Below are 20,231 nucleotides of genomic sequence, written 5' to 3'. Positions count from 1 at the left end.
GTTAGGTACTCATGAAGAAAAGAAGCCAATGGACTTGACCGTATCACTAACTGTCTTGATGATCTTGAGCTGATTCAGAACCTTCTCTGAATCTTTTTTTTTAATTGAAGTATAACTGAGTTTAATGTGTTAATTTTTCTGTACAGTAGAGTGATTCAGTTATATTATATATACATTCTTTCTTATACTCTTTGCCATTATGATTTAGCAGGATATTGAATTCCCTGTGCTACACAGTAAGACCTTGTTGTTCATCCATCCTATATATAATAGTTGGCATTTGCTAACTCCAAACTCCCAGTCCTTCCCTCCCCCACCCCGCTTCCCCCTTTGCAAGCATAAGTCTGCAGAACCTTCTCTGAGTCTTAATCCCTCATCTAGGAAAATTAAGGTTTGTACTAGAGCATCCCTAAGGAGCTCTCAGATTTAACTTTTGCAATCTCCACTTTCCAGGATGTGAGTGGTTGAAGAGTCCCCACTGTCTTGTGTCTGGCTCCAGGCTGGTCATGTGTAGGAAGGAGAGTCTGGGCTGTACTGGAGGCTCCTGGAGGCAGGATACTTGCCTCTGCATGGGACCTCCCTAAAGCAGGACTTCCCAACTTGCTGCTTTGCCAGACCCCATGATTGCAGACAACCACAGCATTGAAAGTGGCCTCAGCCTTTTGACAGTCTGGTCGGAAGGCTCACAACCATGACCCAGAAGCCAGTCTCTGGGAGCCACCCTACAGTTTCAACCTTTGTTTTGATGAGTGAGTCGGGGCAAAAGGCATTCCTGTGTACACACACAAGGCATTAATGATAATAAATACTAAGCTCCTGGCAATTATACCCAGTGATGTGTAAGGTCAGGATGATGATGGTGGTACTGGAGAGAAGCTGAGTGGCAGAGCCAGGAGTGAGTACCACTTACTGCAAGATTAATTGCCTGTCAGAGCAGAGCTGTCACTCACTCTCACTGGGCCCAGGGTGTAGAATTGTGAGGCCTGTCAGTTTCCTTGGACAGGGAAGTGGGAGGTGTCTGATGGGGACAACCTGCCCAACCCTCCACTTGAGGCCCCGTGTCCCTAAGCTTGAGCTTGTGGAACAGCACATCTGCCCATGGGACAAGCAGAAGCCTCCTTTCTGCCTCTGATGACACAGAGTGGGTCAGAAGTGCCTCCCCTGGAGGGCTCGCCAGGGTGGCCAGGGAGACAGAGGCATGAGCTGCTAAGGATGTGGCCCAGCCCACACACACCCCTAGTTCTGTGTCAGGAGCCCTAAGTCCTGGCCCAGATTCCTCCACTTGCTCATCCTGAGACCTTAGAAACTCACATAATCTCACTGTGGTAGATTCTATTGCCAAGCATTGACTAATTTCTTTTACTAACAATTAGAACCAGAAATCTCTTCCATTCCCCATCACAGGTCCTTCACCACTCCCACCCCACATGTATATCCACAACGGGAATTCTAAGGCACACACAAGCAGTCATATTTTTAGTATTTGAGCTTCCAAGGGTCAATGAATGTGTACTCAGTTGCTCATTCGTGTCTGACTCTTGGCGACCTCAGGGACTGTAGCCCACCAGGCTATTCTGTTCAAGGGATTACTCACTTAAGAATACTGGAGTGGGTTGCCATTTCCTACTCCAGGGGACCTTCCTAACCCAGGGATTGAACTTGCATTTCCTGTATCTGCTGCACTGGCAGGCAGATTCTTTACCACTGAGCAATCTGGGAAGCCTCCAAGGGTCCATATTTTGACCTAAAAATAAGTGTAGAAGAGTACTTGCTGACTCAACTCTCAGTTCCCACTCTAGAGTGGAGGAGGTGACCACTCTCCCTGGGATGAGCAAGAGTGCTCTGACAAACAGCCACGACATCCACCCACTTCCGGGCTGAGTAGAACCCCAGAGGGACTGGGGCAAACAGCCACGGCATCCACCCACTTCCAGGCTGAGTATTGGGGGATCTAAGAACAGATGATCTCTGGGCCTTACTTCCTGAGCAGGGTCTCCAAAGTGGAAGGCCCAAACTGGCCCTGCACCTTGACAAGTGTTGATTGCAGTGAAACAAGCCTGGTAACTACGTGATTTCAGCAGAGCAGAACCCCAGCTTCCTGCCTTTCTCTAGGCGTGTGGGGAGTAGCCACCTTTCCAGAACCCCAAGAAGGTCTCAGATGATAGTGGAGAGCTGGCTCTTGATCCTGGTGGGTGAGGGGATCCTACAATGTACTGCAACAGTGTGGACATGGCATCGGGCAGAAGATGGGAGATGTAGATGTCTGTGCATTGGTGTCTGAGTGAGTGAGACATCAACAAAGAGCGGAGCAAGGCAGTTCAACAAATGTGCATGGGCAGAGGCTGACCAAAGTCTAAAAGCTGCCATCTCCCTCCACCCTAATGTCCAGGAAGAAAGAGAGACAGGAAATCCTAAATGGCTGAACTTAAGAATGAACTGACAACTGACTCAGAATTTAGGATCACAGAATTAAGCTGAGTTAAACATTATCAACTAACCAGGAAGGACCATGATAGAGAGCCGGATGGGCTTTCCAGTCCAGATCAAAGTGTGTTGGTGACTTTCTGAACATACCTGTGTTTGAGCTCCTCTGGCCAGGTGAGGATCAGAATCACCTGGGGCATTCTGAAGTACTATGCCTGGGCAATGTCTCAGGGAGTCTGATGAAGTGGATCTGGGTTACCGTGTCTCACCTGAGTGCAGTGGCCTGGCAAGGTCACTGCTGGCAAAGTCAGAAGCCACTTCTCAGTGTGATTGCAACATAGCAATGGCCACTCCTGAGGGACAGGTGAGGTTTTGACATAGCTGAAACTCACTTCTATTTCTGCTCAGAGGGATGGACAAAGATGCTTTCCCCACTGACCTGGCTGTTTCACAGACTTCAGTAGAATGAAACACCTTCATTGCGCTTGGGAAGCGATGGGGGTTCAGAATAAGGACTTCCTTTCAGCTCCAGCAGAAGAATTTAGCTTCTTTGGATAGACTGAGCTCCCTGTTAGTTGAGGCTGATTGTCTAATCTTGAGGTAAGGGGTTCAAGCAGGAGCAGAAGAAGTTGGACCCACGCCCCCTTGAAGCCTGAATTTCTAAGGCTCTATGACCAGAGGGTCAGTGATAGGCTTGAGGGAATCTGGCAGTGGTCAACGGTGTCCCACAGTGTCATCCCTCCTTGCCTGGACTATAGTATTTGGAGCATCTGCTGGGACAGGCATGTCCACACCTGGGTGTAGTAGTTGCTTGCCTTGTCTTTTGCTTTTGATTTTTTGATAGAAGGTTTTAAAATTGTATGAAGTAGAACCTATCATCGGAGAAGGTGATGGCATCCCACTCCAGTACCCTTGCCTGGAAAATCCCATGGACTGTAGCCTACCAGGCTTTTCAGTCCATGGTGTCATGAAGAGTCGGACACGACTGAGCGACCTCACTTTCACTTTTCATTTTCATGCATTGGAGAAGGAAATGGTAACCCACTCCAGTGTTCTTGCCTGGAGAATCCCAGGGATGGCAGAGCCTGGTGGGCTGTCGTCTATGGGGTCGCACAGAGTCGGACGCGACTGAAGTGACTTAGCTTAGCAGAACCTATCATATTTGCCTCAGGAGTTTGCTATTGTGGGGGCAGTGGTAGTGATTGACCCTGTATTCTGAGAGACTCCCCAGAAGTACAGGGAGACAGAGCAGAACACAGGGCTTCTACCAGAGTTGACTCATGCATCTGCTCAAATGTTGTTTATTATCTTCTGCAAATTTTCTCTTCATGATTCCTCCTTATTTTTTTTCCCCAAATTGGCCTGTTTGTCTTTTTCTAATTAGTTTGCATGAATTTTTGTATGTATGGAAATTAACCTTATTACAAATATTATTTTCTAGCTTTATCATTTGTATGTTGACTTGTATTTTGCCAAACAAATGCCTTATGTTTTTATAGGGTTAGATATAACTCTCTTAACTTTTTAAATAAAACATAAAGAAGAATATTTTATTTATTTATTTTAGAAAAAATAAATAAGATATTAGAAATAAATAAGAATGAGTTCTATGACAAACTAGAGGGGTGAGATGGGGGTGGGAGGTGGGAGGGAAGTTCAAAAGGCAGGGGACACATATACCTATGGCTGATTCAAGTTGATATATGGCAGAAACCAACATAATATTGTAAAGAAATTATCCTCCAATTAAAAATAAATAAAAAATGAATGTCCTTTCTTATTATTTAGAAAGGTGATATTAACACCTGGATTGTATGATTCATCTTCTGATTTTCGGTAAAACTTCTTTGTTTTATTTGAACCTTTTAGCTGGTTGAAATTTATTTTTTGCCTCTGATTGTGGGATGTGAAGTTGCTCAGTTGTGTCCGACTCTCTGCAACCCCATAGACTGTAGCCTGCCAGACTCCTCAGTTCATGGGATTTTCCACGCAAGAATACTGAAGTAGGTTGCCATTTCCTTCTCCAGGGGATCTTCCCGACCCAGGGATCAAACCCGGGTCTCCCGCACTGCAGGCAGACTCTTTGCCATCTGAGCCACTGGGATAAAAGTCTTTTAAATTTTATTTCATTTGGATAACCAGTTTTTCCAGCATTATTGAGTAAATGCTTCCTTGATAACTCAGTTTGTAGAGAATCTGCCTGCAATTCAGGAGACCCTGCTTTAATTCCTGGGTGGGGAAGATCCACTGGAGAAGGGATAGGCTACCCACTCCAGTATTTTGGGGCTTCCCTTGTGGCTCAGCTGGGAGACCTGGATTCGACCCCCAGGTTGGGAAGATCCCCTGAAGAAGGGAAAGGCTACCCACTCCAGTATTTTGGCCTGGAGAACTCCATGGACTGTATAGCCTATGGGGTTGTGAAGAGTCAGACATGTCTAAGTGACTTTCACATTGCTTAAATGGTCCATTTTTCACATTGAATAAAACACTGTCTTTGTCCGATATGAATTTCATACCAATGGGGAACAAATTCTGGTTTTTAAATTAATTTCCAAGAATCTATTTTCCTATTCATATGTCAAGATTATGTTGATTTTCATTATAATGGCTTTTGAGAAGATATATTTGAGAAGTCATAAAGTAAGTCTCCACCCACCTTTTCCCCCTACATTTTTGGAGCAAGTTTTAGGCATATTCGTCTATTAATGTGTGAATTCAAAAATAAGTTAGCCTTTTAAAATTCCAGTTGGAATTGCATTAAGTTCATTGATTAATTTTAAGAGAATATATATATATATATATATATATACACACATACATATATAATATCGTCTCATCCAAGAGCCTGGTACACTTTTCTAGGCATTTGGCTTTGTTTTCCTCTTTTCATTACAACTTAATATTTGAGTCATATGCATCCTGTGACTGTCCTGTTAAATTTATTCTTTAATGTTTTTCATTTTTGTTGTAAATGGAATGATTTTCCTAATTCCATTTGAAGTACTTAATACCAAGTAAAATTGCTATTGACTTTTACATATTTAGCTTATATATAGTTACCTTACAATTGTTTCATGACTTGTAGTGGGGTTTTTTCTTCTTACCTGTGGAAATATTGCAGGTTGTCTAGGTATACAACAGCAAAAAGATAAATTTGCTTGTATATTTTGATGTTTGTAGCCATCATTTCCACTTTGTGCTTTGCATCGCCCTATCCAGTATCGTAGCCATTGACCACATCTGGTTATTAGAATTTAAATTAAGCAAAAGTAAAATTCAGTCCCTCTGTCACACTAGCCACATTTCAATTGCTCAGTAGTCACATATGACTAGGGGTTATCATACTGGATAGCACAGAATAGAGAATATTTCCACCTGTGCAGAAATTTCTATTAGACAGCACAATGCTAGAGCATTCAAGAAAATTGTATGATAATAATAGTTGTAGTGGTGACTTCTGGATAATCCTTGATTTTAATTGAAATGTCTCATTATTTTTCTTCTTAAAGTCACTCAATAGTCAAGGAAATATAACTTAGATTAATCATGAGATTTTATATTTTAAAAAAAGACCTATTATCAACTAATATTGGTAGGCATGGGGAAAAAGGATGGTCTCAAAGTTGCTGGTGAAAATGTAGTGTTATAACCCTTTGGGCAAGCAGTCTGGTAACATTTAGGAATATACGTGTTATTCCTGTGATTATCCTTCAGTAAAGTGACCCCTTAGAAATGAAATGACTAATACATAAGGACAGACTCGTGTACAAGGGTGTTTACTACAGTGTTGTTTGCATGGGTCAGAAATTGAAAACAGAGCAAATTTTGCAACCAGAATGGCTAAAGAAGGTGAGGTATGGCTCTACCATGGCATAGCATGCCACCATTGACAAGGAGGAGTTGGAGCTATATTCAGTGACTTTGAGGAACTGCTGAGTAGGAAAAATAAAATGCAGAAAAGTGTGTAAGATACATCATTTTTGTAAGTCAAACAATGAAAAATACTCCAAAGAGTAGCTGCATATGAATGACATAAATATGTAAATAAGATTATATAGAGTTCTTTGTATAGGTGTGTATAGGATATATGAATACGGGGAAAGTTACAGGTTGTTAACATGGGTTATCCGGCAGAGCAGATATGGGATGTGGTTTTGTAAGAGAATGAGTGCAGGGAGGGCATGGTAATATTATTTATGCAAAAAATATATGCATATATGTGCATGAATAAAAAATCTATAAATGAAGAGATGGTTCCATTGATTAATAATGCTCATTTCAAGGTTGTGTGACTTCAGATGACTCCTACCTTTTTTTGTGATTTTAATATATTGTTGAATTCTATGCAGAGAGCAAGTAAGCCAAGTTAGAAACAGCAGAACTCTTTTATTATAGAACCCTTCACCCAAATGCTTAGCACAATGCCTGGCAATCACTATGTGCAGAGAAAACAAAAAAACTAAAAACCCCAAAGGTTGAAAACATTTTAGTTTTGACACTATTCTTTGAAATTGGTCTACATCCCAAAGTTACACACTTACTTTATTTCCTGATATTAAAAATTATATATATCATATTATTTAATTCAGTTAACTTCAGTAGAGATTAAAAAAAAATTAAGCCCATCATTTTCCTTCTCAGGTGAAAAAAAAATCTCATTTAATGTATGATTTTAAAATACATTAATTTTTGAAAATTAAATAGGATTTAAAATTAGTTTTGAATTGCATTCTCTTTTCTGAGAAGTTCTTGTAAAATTCCGTACGCCTTTCTTCAAAACATGCCCAACACCCCCAACAAAATAAATGCACACATACATGCACAGACACACAGTCCAGACTGGAAATTATTAGCCAAACTTGTGGAGTAAAAGCAATTTCCCCTCATTATTTTCTTTTTCTTAACTTTTTCTGGCATTATCAGTCATTTATCTTTCCAGATGAATTTTAAAAACATTTTGTCAAGTTTCATATTTCTTCCCCTGCAAAACTTGCTAGTATTTTGTTTAGGACTGTATAAATCCAATATATTAATTTGGAAAGAATTAGCATTTTTCAATGTTCTATCTTCTTATCCAGAAATTTGCATTTTTCCCTAAAAAAATATCTTGCAAGCTTTCTTTATATATTTAAGACTCTTTAAAATTCAGAGTTTTTTTTTGACAGAAAAGTAAGATGTATTGGTGGGCCTGAGTAAGGAGGAGACAATGCTGAAGCTCTCATGAATACAGGGCCTGCCATTTGTCTAGGGAGCCACCCTTAGGGGTGTATCTGACCCCATAGCCCTTGAGATGAGCTGCTTATCTGCCACCATGTTTTCAAATTCATCCACATTAAACTTAGTAAATCCCCACTTCTCTTGGAGATGTAGATCTTCTGGAGGCCAGGAAACTTGAATCTGGCCCTCCCTGGGGCCTCAGTCACATGCTCCTTGTTCTGCAGCTTGCTATGGATGGACATTATGACTCAGCCAAAGTGGATCCTGGCCCCTGTGCCCTGAGGCTTTCTAAAGGTGCTGCCTATACCTGTCTGGAGCCTGGACTGGGGACCGCATGCTGGTCATGAGTATCTGCTGGAAAGGGCTATCTCCAAGTTCCTTAGCACAGCCGGTATAAGCAACAGGCTACATACACTACCGAGGAGCCATTGCATGTTGCAGCACGTTGGGCCTCCATGGGAAATGAACATGGTTGGCTTAATTGGCTGCAAAGAAAATTCATGTTTATTGAGTGTACATACGGCAAAATTCACCCTTTATAGATGAACCATTCTTCAGCTTTTGACAAATATATGCATTTATGTAACCATCAAGATAAAGAATATTTGAAAGTGAAATTTACTCAGTCATGTCCTACTCTTTGCGACCCCATGTGGGCAGCTGTTCCCTTCTCCAGGGAATCTTCCCAACACAGGGATCAAATCCCAGTCTCCTGCATTGTGGGTGGATTCTTTACCAGTTAAACTACCAGGGAAGGCCAAGGATACTGGTGTGGGTAGCCTATCCCTTCTCCAGAGGATCTTTCTGACCCAAAAATTGAACGGGGTTCTCCTGCATTGCAGGTAGATTCTTTACCAGCTGAGTTACAGAGAAGCCCAAAGAATATTTGCATCACTGCATAAAATACACACTTTCCCCCTTCTAGTCAACTCATATCCTCACTCTTATCCCAAACTTTTTGCTTTTCTCCTAGAATGTCATATAAATGGAACCCTAGAGTACGTTTGCTAATGACCTCTTGATTATCCCCGTAGTTTTGGTGATGCTAACCCCATCCCCCTGGCTTACAAGTAGGGGTTCAAGAATGACCCCTTGACACCAGCTGGGCCAGTGAGACTCAAGCCCAGGACTTCTGTTGCAACTAGTACAGAGATCTGTTTCCACAGGGTCACTGAACACTTGGAAGATAAGCTTTGAACTGCTGAAGGTCATCTTACAAGGATGTGGGAAGAGGCTGCTCATGAACAAAGCCAATAGTCAGAGAAAGAAGGTTTTTACATCCAACCAGGCCTGAGGATGCACCCCTGAATTTTTCAGTTACCTGAGCAAATACAATAGCTTGCCAGCTTTTGTTTGTCTGTCTTTCTGTGCCAGTCAGGATAAGCTTTCTATCATAGAAAGAGGCTTAATGAGGTTCCACATGCAAATATTTTTTGAGGCCCACTAGGCACCAAGGCATAGAACACGAATTACCTGCATCAGTCTCAAACCAAGTACACCAGAAACAGGGCTCTGATGAGGCACAAACACAGATAAATTAAGAAGTTTTAACATATATAAATACATTTAGTCTGAATATTTTGAATGTGTCTATACAGTTTCAGCTCACCAGATTATTTCCTAGACCCAGCTTCTTCATCTAACCTATCACTTCTTTTCTCAATGGACACTGACTTTGATTTTCTCTAAGGAGCAGAAAAGGGAAGTGGAGAGGACATTGCTGTTTTGAGTAAATCCCCAGGACCAGGTCACAATTCACCTAAGTTGACCACTTATTCTACCTTTAACAAATCAGCTTCTATAACATTTTGGTGGTGTAGTATCTCTTCATATATATATATATATGGGTAATGAAGAAGCAAACTTGTGTTTATTTGCAAATGATACAATTTTATAGATAAGGTTTAAGAAATCTACCAGAAATCTACTAGAGATAATAGCCAAATATAGAAGGTCTAAGATACAAGATAAACATACATATACAAATATCCACTGTACTGTTTATATTAGTCACAAATAATTGGGAAGTTGAAAATTTAAAATACCACCTATAGTTGTATTGGTGAGGTGAAGTCGCTCAGTCGTGTCCGACTCTTTGCGACCCCATAGATTGTAGCCTACCAGGCTCCTCCATCCATGGGATTTTCCAGGCAAGAGTACTGGAGTGGATTGCCATTTCCTTCTCCAGAGGATCTTCCCAACCCAGGGATTGAACCCGGGTCTCCCACGTTGTAGGCAGACGCTTTAATATCAAATGTTCATACAGATAAATTTATCAAGATGTGTGCAAGACCAATAAACAGAAAACTAATCAAACATTGCTTAGAAAAATTAAAGACCTAACAAAAAAGAGAGATATACCATCTTCATGGACTCATTATTGCTGAGATGTCAGCTCTTCCCAACCTGAGTCACAGATGCAATGCAATCTCAGTTAAACTCTTAGTTTTTTAATTAATTGAGACAGACAAGGTAATTCTAAGTTAGTTTTTTTTTTAAAGCAAAGGGAATAGAATAGCCAAAACAATTGTATGAAGAATAAGTGTGGAAATCTCCCAACATCTGATTTCAAGGCTTAATATAAGGCATCAGTAATCATCGCATTAGGCATAATCAGCGTAACTGGCATTGGAATTCCCATATAGACTAATGAAACAGAATAAAGTATCCAGTTGTAGGCCCATCCTTACACAGTCAATTGACTCTTGACAAAGGAACCAAGATGATTTATGGGAAAAGGATAGTCTCCCAACAAATAGTGATGAAACCAATGAATATCCATATGGAAAAATCACTACCCTTAACTTGAAATGGATTGGGTTATATTCATGATAAACATATACAAGTTTATTGTTAACTCAATAATAATAACCAAATAAAAATCAAGAATATAAACATCCAGGGAAATTTTCAAGAAGACAGCAGAAGAAGAAATCAAATGTCTAATTCCTTGTAAATTGGATTAGGGTTCTATGTAATCTGAATCAAGGTGTGGAAAGAACTATTTTTTTTAGGAGAGGAGTAAAAAAATAAAATGTTTCTAAAGTATGCTTGGAAGAAATCAGATGGACAAGCAACAGTTAAAAAATTAAAACTAAAGACTAATTAGAGGAGAGGGAACTGGTTTTGCCAAATAAAATATAATGCAAAAATACTTATTAATAAATTGATGTGATGCTTTATTGAAAATAAATATACAAATACAGAAAGTAGACTAGAGAGATTCAAATCAGTTTTGTTAGAAGTTCTTAATATTTGAGGACTATTCCACAAGTGATACTGGGGTAAATGGAAACCTACACAAGGGAAATAAACTCAGTTTATCCTTACATCATAACCCAAATAGGTAAAAGTGTTGAAAAGTTAAAAATTAAATAAAAATAAAACTAGAGGAAAGCCTCAGTACATACTGAAATAATCTCTTGTCTGAGAGGTGGCTTAACACTATGAAAGAAATCTTAGTAGGTCAATGGTTTGGCTATGTTGAGATTTACGTATTTTATTTCAAAGTGAGGTCACAAAGCAAACTTGCAATTGGGAAATATTTTCTACAAATATAACAGTATTTTTTATTCTACATACAAAAAGACTTCATATATATATTTAATTTTAATTTATATTATTGAAGTATAGTTCATTTACAATATTGTGTTAATTTCTGCTCTACAGCAATGTGATTCATATATATATATAGGAGAAGGAAATGGCAACCCACTCCAGTATTCTTGCCTAGAGAATTCCATGGACAGGGGAGCCTGGTGGGCTGATGTCCATGGGATTGCACAGAGTCAGACATGACTGAAGTGACTTAGCACATATATATATGTGTGTGTATATACGTATATTTATATATATATATATATAGGGCTTCCCTGGTGGCTCAGAGGTTAAAGCATCTGCCTCTAATGTGGGAGACCTGGGTTCGATCCCTAGGTTGGGAAGATCCCCTGGAAAAGGAAATGGCAACCCACTCCAGTGTTCTTGTCTGGAGAATCCCATGGACAGAGGAGCCTGATGGGTTACAGTCCATGGGGTCCCAAAGAGCTGGACATGACTGAACAGCTAACACACCCACACACACAACATACAGTACATATACACACTCTTTTTCATATTATTTTTCATTATTGTTTATCACAGGATATTAAATATAGTTCTCTGTGCTATATAGCAACACCTTGTCATTTATTCATTCTATATATAATAATTTGTATCATCTAATCCCAAGCTCCCAATTCACATATAAACTTAAAAAATTAAGATACCCCAAAGAAAAAAAATGCATATACAAGAATAAAGGTAAATGACAAGTGAGTATAGAAAGTATCAATCTCATGAGTATATTTTAACACTAATAATTAAAACAATAAATATGATACCATCTTAAGCCATCAAGTTTATAGATTTTCCAGAACTGTGATTCCGACGCCAGCAGGGGCACAAGCCAGAACATGGAGCTGGAAGAAGCGTGAACTGTTACATCTATTAAGAATGCAGTTTAGCAATATTCGTAACATTTTTCAGAATGTTCATATTTTTAATTTAGTAAATTTACTTTTAAAAATAAAATTCTTAATTTTAAAATGTACTAAATTGCCTCATAAAATAATGTAAAATATGGACAGAAGTTCCTACATTATTCATGATATCAGAGAGAGAGAGACAGAGAAAGAGAGTGAGAGAGAACTGAATTCCAACAATATAGAGGGAACAGTGGGTTTCCCTGAAGGCTCAGACAGTAAAGAATCCTCCTGTCAGTGCCGAAGACCTGGGTTTGATCCCTGGGTCAGGAGATCTCCTGGCGAAGGGAAAGACTAGCCACCCTAGTATTTTTGCCTGGAAAATCCCATGGACAGAGGAGCCTGGTGGGGTACAGTCGGTGGGGTTGCAAAGAGTCAGACACAGCTGAGCGACTAAAACACACACACACACACACACCCCAGAGGGAGCAGTTGATCAATACCTTCACGTTCACACTCTGGTATATTATGCAGACATTCCAGTTGTTTACAAGGTGGGTTGAAATATATGGGAAATTGTGTGACATAATGATACACATATTGAGAAAAATATTTATAATACATGGTTAATATGCATAATATGCAAAAAGTATTTGCAAAAAAAAAAAAGTGATCCAATTAAAAACATGCCAAAGGCTATCAATAGATAATTCACAGAGAAGAAAACCCCAGTAGTCATCAAACTGAAAAAACATATTCAAACTCAGGAAACTGGGAAGTAAAAATTAAAGAAAAAATGAAATGCTGTGTATTACCCACCAGGCCGACAACAATGTACAAGTGATAACATTAAGTGCTGGCAAAGCGGCAAAGCTCTAGACATCCCATGTATTGCTGGTAAGAATGTGTCTTGCTTCAGCCTTTTGGGAAAGTAATCTTAGAAAGCTATTAAAATTAAAATATGCATATCCTTTGACCCAGCAATTCCATTTTATAACTCCATCTTACAGAAATAAAAGCATTATTTTTAAAGAAGAGGGGAGAATACATCTTCTGAATGTCCATTAACAGAGGAATGATTGGATATACATTGTGTGTGTCAGAACTATGGAATATGATGCAGTTATGAGAGACAGATCGGTTTTACCAAAGGGACACCATGATAATTCACTGAGAATAAAGTAAGTCACAGAAAACGAAAAATGTAGGATATGTGTAGGAGAGTAAAAACCTATTTTTAGTAAATCTTTGTTTTCTTTCTAACTTTTCTTGTTTTTTTTTTCCTTGTCTTTTCTTAAATCGATTCCTTCCTTCCTCTCCTCCTTCTTCCTGACTTGCTCTTCCCTACCTGTCCTCTTTCCAAGCTTTCTTTTTTCCTCCCTTCCTCTCTCTCTGTCTTTCTTTCTTGCATGTTTTCTTCTTTATCTCTCCATTACATCTGTCCATCTGTTCATTGTGTCTTGTGGACAAAAATGCAGTAATATAAGAAATAGCACGTGCTGTTAGCATCAGTTATTTTCTGAGGTTGGAGTGGCAGGAAGGAGACAGGTTGTTAATTGGGTTTTGTGTCTGTTTTTTCATCACTGGTTACAGGGAACACAGAACAATTTTACAATTTTGGGGGGGGGGAAAGATCTAAGAAAAAAGATTTTATGTCATGATAATGCTCTGATCTCTATTTTTGTTTTGTTTTCTTTTGGTTTGAGATACAGGTGAAAGAGATAAAAAATAAAAGCTCCAGTATGTTCAAAGCTTACTCTGATGAACAGAGAGAGGTGTGTTGATGAGTTTTGCTTCTTCGTATTATAATGTGCTTTCTAAACCTAAATAAAAAGCATTAAAAAATATATATATATTAATGAAGTCAGGTTGCTCATCCTCTTTCATTCAAGGGAGATGTGGATTGTGCTTTTTCCAAGGCGTCTCTAGGGATGAACCACCACACTAGGTTCCCCAAGCAGTTAGGAGAGGGCATTGCTGCCCCTGGTTTCTGGGACATGAGGAAGACCTAAAGGGGGGCAGTGGAGCCCAGGCTGAGCCCTGCTCACCAGGGCATATCAGCATCCTCATATTTTGAGGTCCTGTGTGCCATCTTCAGTCCTCCTGTCAGCCCATGAGAGGGCCCTGCAGGATATGGTCATAGAAAGAAGAGGGAGCTCATTCCAGACGCAGGAAAGCAGTGAGTCAGGATGGTGGGGAGGTTAAGGGAAGAGCCGCGTGGAGGAACCATTGGCACTTTGTGTGATCTGGGCCAGAGCCTGTCCTGTGGGGGCTGAGTGGGGCCAGAAGCTTCTGGAGCGATCCCACTTTGGGGACGATCCATGCTGGGCATGGATGAGTAACTCTTCCAACCCTGGCAATAAAGTGGGGGAAGGAGACAGTAGATAAGCAACGGGCAAAATTAAAACCAGTAATGAGCCATATGAATATTGCGGTGTGATGATGCTGGAGACACATTTATTTGGGAGCACTGCATGTTCTGGGAGAACATAATGGCAATGAGGTTGGTGTCCTCATTTTCCTCCACCGAGTTTCCGCTTATTGGCCCTGGAGGCTGGCAGCACCCGCACCTGTGCCCAGATGCTTTTAAAACCTTGGCAGGGAGAGGCAGGCCCATAACGGAGGGAGGCCAGAGCTCCAGTGCCTTTTCAGTGGGGAGGGCCATGAGGGCTGGGGAGGTGGCCCCCGCCACCACCCTTGCCCACCTGGGTGAGCAGCAGAGGCTAAGTCCACCAGAAGTCTTACTGTGACAACAGTGCTGTCGCACATCCTTCAAGGGGATGCTTGTTCTGAAACTACACCCCAGGGGAGATCCTGCATGTGTGGGGTGTCGCATGAGTCTGTGCTGAAGAAGGGCGGGAGGTGGTTTGAATCTGCAGCACCCTTCCAGGGAGCTGCTCTCCCTTTGGGTCAGGGCTTCCGCCCAGAATCGCTTCCTCCTTGGGCCACTGGAAATGCCTTTCAAGGACTAGAGTCCTGAGGCTGAGAGGGTGCAAGAGGCTGAGCTGTAAGGGGGAGGACAGCAAGGCTTAGCCGAAGGGGCTTGGTCAGGATGAATCTAGAGGCTCTGACTGTCAGGAGCCAGTTTTACTGGAGGGTGTCCTCAGGGCCCACCCACCCTATGCAGGTGCTGGGGAGTCAGGCAGCAAGGGTTCAGTGGACATGTGGCGGGTACCAGAGGTCCCCAAACCTCCCACACTGTGTTACTAAGAAGGAGGTGAGGCCAAAGCACCACTGCCGAGTACTTGGAGGCGGCCAGAAGGGTTTATTAAAGCCAAGATGACTGCATCCTTGAATCGGCTTCTCCCTCCACCAGGTGGGCCAAGAACCTTTCTTGTGGTCGGGGGCTGTAGGGATTTTCGTGGCTTTCCTCCTGTGGGTAGTTTCATGCTTGTCTACTGCTTCTGAAGTTACAGCTAGAAAATACTTTTCAATTGGCAATTTTCAGCAAGATCACTCCAAAACTGGGTCATGGGTCTAAGCCTGATCAATTTGTAGAAATACTATGTATGTGTTAGTCGCTCAGTCTGGTCCGACTCTTTGTGACCCCATGGACTGTCACCAGCCAGGCTCCTCTGTCTGTGGAATTCTCCAGGCAAGAGTACTGGAGTGGGTAGCCATTCCTTTCTCCAGGGGATCTTTCCGACCCAGGGATTGAACCCAGGTTTTGTGCCTTGTAGGCAGATTCTTTACTGTCTGAGCCACCAGGGAAGCCCAGATATACTATACAGCTGCTCATGTTTCTTTAAGGTATGCTTATTTGGGAATTAAAATATACATGCTTATTGTTGGGCTTCCCTGTCCTTTACTATCTCATGAAGTTTGCTCAAACTCATATCCATGGAGTCAGTGATACCATCCCACCATCTCATCCTGTCGCCCCCTTCTCCTCTTGCCCTCAGTCTTTCCCAGCATCAGGGTCTTTCTTTCCCAGTGAGTCAGCTCTCTGCATCAGGTTGTCAAAGTACCGGAGCTTCAACTTCAGCATCAGTCTTTCCAGAGAATATTCAGGGTTGATTTCTTGTAGGATTGACTGGTTTGATTTCCTTGCTGTCCAAGGGACTCTCAAGAGTCTTCTCCAACACCACAGTTTGAAAGCATCAATTCTTCAGCACTCAGCCTTCTTTATGGTCCCACTCTCACACCCATACATGACTAACTACCAGAGAAAGAATAGCTTTGGCTATCCAGACCTTTGCCAGCAAAGTGATGTCTCTGCTTTTTAATACGCTATGTAGGTTTGTTATAGCTTTTCTTCTAAGAGCAAGTGTCTTAATTTCATGGCTGCAGTCACCATCTACAGTGATTTTGGAGCCCAAGAAAATAAAATCTGTCACTGTTTCCAGTTTTTCCCCATTTATTTGCCATGAAGTGATGGGACTGTATGCCATGATCTTCATTGTTTTGAATGCTGAGTTTTGAGCCTGCTTTTTCACTCTGGTCTTTCACCTTCATCAAGAGGCTCTTTAGTTCCTCTTTGCTTTCTGTTATTAGGGTGGTTATCATCTGCATATCTGTGTACACATGCTTGGTGAAAGAGAAATAATTTATACAGTGAAATGCATTCGTAACTGATCCATATACTCATAAAAGTTCTTCTCCACGTGTACATGAAGATGTGCTGTACTCTAAGTAGTTTTCAGGGACAGCTTTGCTTCAGCATGATTCTGAGTGCTGAGCCCGGACCTCTATGTGTGATATAATTCTGTTATAGCTAGGAAGCTCTGAAACTCCTCTAAGCCATTGTTTCCATGGTAAAAATTGGAAAAGCTAAGCCTAGAGAAGAGAAGGTGTTTGTGTAAAATCGGGGCAGCACCCAGAGTGAATTCTGTGGATGCACCTTCCAGCTATCTGGCACCTTCTTCTATCCCTAAATGCTTCCCCAACTCTCCGTGCAATTCTGCCCAGCTGAGGATCACATCAGTGCCTCCCTTCATGGTCCTGATTCACAAAGTCCAGAGCTGAGCAGCTTCTCAGTAAACAGTTCATTCCTCTGCCCCAGCCACATGTCTTAGGCCTTTCAGATGCTGCATTCCAGGAGCTAACTTCTGGTAGAGAGACTGTTTGTGAGTGTGTGGGTGTGCGCGCGCATGCGTGTGTTTGCACACACGCTTGCCAGTGATCTAGATGCTCTGGCACAGGCCCATCCTTCACAGGGCCAGGGGCATGAGCTGGTCTGTGGATGCCCCTAGTACAGTGGCCCACAGAAGAGCACTCCACACACACCGCAGGCAACATCCTGTGGTCTGAGCCTTGGGAGAGAATATCTGGCCTGTTGGCTGGAAGCTGAGCTGATAATTGACATCAAGAGGGAATTGGCTCTTTTAAGACAAATGCTTCCAGATGCCAGGATCACTGGGTCCATGTTCCTACCCAGATGGGTCTGGGTGGGAGCCAGGAGAGGAACAGCAGTTGATAAAGTCAGAGAGGTAGTTAATCATCAAGTAGCTGGCTGGGGCAGATTCCTGCAAGGTCAGACTTACCCAGGATGCCCTGACAAAGGAAGAGTGTGCCAGGACCTCGGAGAACCAGGGGGCTCCACCGTCTCCTGTGACAGTCAGTCCAAGCTTGGGGTGCTATGATGTTTGCTTGTCGCTGTCAGCAGGAACCAGCTCCCAGATAGGGCCCAGACACGTGGGGTTTGCAAAGCCTCTGACAGAATCAGGTTTTCTGTGGAGATTACAATTGACAACCTGTTTCCTGGTTGCTGGGAAGCCTTCATGGACAGGGACTGTTGACATGTCAGTTTCCGGACCCAGCTGGAACCAGGCGAGGTAAATGAAAAGCAGGGAAACTCAGTGGAATCGAACCTTAGGGAATCTCAAAGGGGCCTTCTGCTTGGTGTGTGATTTGGGGCATTTAAATATTTGAAGCGTGAGAGCAGATGATTTCACTTTTGAAGGGGTGGTGTGCTCTTCCCACACCACCATGTTAAGAGGGCAATAAACTGATGCTGTTGTCTTTAGGCTGGTCACAGTTGATTACGTGTGCTCCAAAGGGAGCCTTCTCAAAATACTCTGGAGTTATGAGACATCCAGGTGGCCTTGGTCTCTCAGGGCCTGGATGACCACAGTAGCCTCCCCAAACACTTCTCTGTTTCATTCTTGCCCACACAGTAAATATGGAAATAAGATCATATCAGGACCCCTACTTAAACCAATCTGATGCCTTTCCATTGAAATTAGAATAAAATGTAAATTCTTCAAGTCCTACAAGGCTTAGGTGAAGTGGCCCTGCCTATTTTCTTGTTTCATCTATTGCCCTCTGCCACCACACTGGACTCCTTCCTGGTCTTCAGAATTGGTGTGCCCCAGGACATTTGCACCTGCCCCTCTCTGTGCCTGAAATGTTCTTACATGAGTTTCACCTCCTGCAGGGAGCTGTTTGGGTTCAAATCTCACCTCTTCAAACATATTCGTTAAAGTAGCCCCACGCATCCTAGTTGTTTGGTTTCCCATTGTATTGCTTTATTTTTCTGAAAGCATTGGTCCCCTTCTGACATGACCATGATAGTGCTTTAACTTGTTTACTATATGACTTCTCCACCTAGAACATAGGCTTCCCAAGAGCAAGCCTTCGTTTGGTCCACTGCCATATCCCCTGTATCTAGAACGGTTCTTAGCCAATGGTAGCTCTCCAGAAAAATTTGACAGGAAGATGGATGAATGGACAAGCAGATGGACGAATAGATGGGTGGATCAGTAGACGGATGGGAGAGTAAGCGGGTAGATACATGGTGGATTGGTAGATAGATGAGCTGGTGCATAGATGTATGGATGGTTAGTAGAGTGGACCTTTGTGATCCAGGAAGAGTTCAGAGTTTCCAGATAAATGTCATTGCAACAGGGTTCCTTGAGAGGGTTGAATAAATTGGCAAAAGATCAAGCCAAGGTCATTCTCTCACTCATGCTTTTCTAGTTTAGAAAATACTTGTTTCTTCAAATGTTATGTACACAAAGGTCTAGCTGTTGGGAACTTATGACATATTTTCCTGGGGATATTTTTTTCTTTCCTTTTATTCAAGCAGCAAGGAACTAGTTATAAATTCTGGATGAGCAAACTTCGATAATGAACTTTCTCTTCCCAATGTAACAGTACAATGGTGACTGCCAAATTTTTCACCAGATCATCGCCTGTTCCTGAGTAGAACACTAACTTGAAGAAAATATTTTGTTGTATAACTAAAATGGACTCTCCTGAGAATGAACTCTTCATTTGAAATGGTGTATTTCATGATGAGATGCCACTGAGGGCTAAATAAGGGCTAAATGTTCTTGTAAATTATTTACTTTAGCAATTTTCAGGCAAGATGCAGAGCTACAAATAACAATACTAATTATTATGGGGAATTATTTCCTTTTTGGTAACATTTATTATTTGTTGATAATAAACATAATAAAAAGCTCTTTCAGGAACATTTAGAAGTGTATAAAGGAGACTACCATACTTACGCTCTAACCCTACCATTTACGCTGAGATGAATATTTCAGCTGAGTTTTTCTTTCTGTCAATTTCTATCTACACACACATCAACATATAGGCATATTTTACATGGTTTTAATTATCCTCTACATACAATTTATATTACCTTTTTCACTTACATGATACTTCATATATTTCCGCAGTTCATTTAAAAACTCTTGGTAAAAAAAAATAAAATAAAAACTCTTGGTAAACATTATTCAATTCTCCATTGTATTTAATTGTATAGGACAACCTTGTTTAGCAGACATACAATATGAGCTGCATTATAATAAGTAAATAAAAATTTTCAGGAAGCACAATAAACAAGTAAGAAAAAAATAGGTAAAATTAATTTTAATCATGCATTTTATTTACTCTCATATTTATAAAATTTTGTCATTTCAACATCTGGTCAATATAAAAATTATTGAGATATTTTACATTTTTTGTACTAAGTCTTTGAAATCTATGTGTATTTTACATCTCAGTTTAGATCAGCCACATTCGAAGTGTTTAGCAACCATATATCTTATAATATATAAGCAATCATATAACCATAATGAACATGGTTACCATGTTCATTAGCCCAGGACTAGTCTATTGAAAATCTGTATTATGATGGTTTGTAAGCAGTGGAAAAGATTTTATGTTAATTCCCATATTCTA

The 20,231-nt window shown here is 41.2% G+C and overlaps 1 non-coding gene across 1 annotated transcript; it reads right to left on the bottom strand.

The window, feature by feature from the left end:
• Positions 1-8,003: 8,003 nt before the first annotated feature.
• LOC114118108 (small nucleolar RNA SNORA70) lies at positions 8,004-8,132 on the bottom strand. Its single transcript, XR_003591656.1, has one exon. It is a non-coding gene; the product is annotated as a small nucleolar RNA SNORA70 (small nucleolar RNA).
• Between the last annotated feature and the right edge of the window lie 12,099 nt (positions 8,133-20,231).

The sequence above is a fragment of the Ovis aries genome, chromosome 14, assembly GCF_016772045.2.
Source record: "Ovis aries strain OAR_USU_Benz2616 breed Rambouillet chromosome 14, ARS-UI_Ramb_v3.0, whole genome shotgun sequence".
Taxonomy (NCBI): domain Eukaryota; kingdom Metazoa; phylum Chordata; class Mammalia; order Artiodactyla; family Bovidae; genus Ovis; species Ovis aries.
The sequence above is the reverse complement of the archived record's forward strand: the minus strand, read 5'-3'. Positions and strand labels throughout refer to the sequence as shown.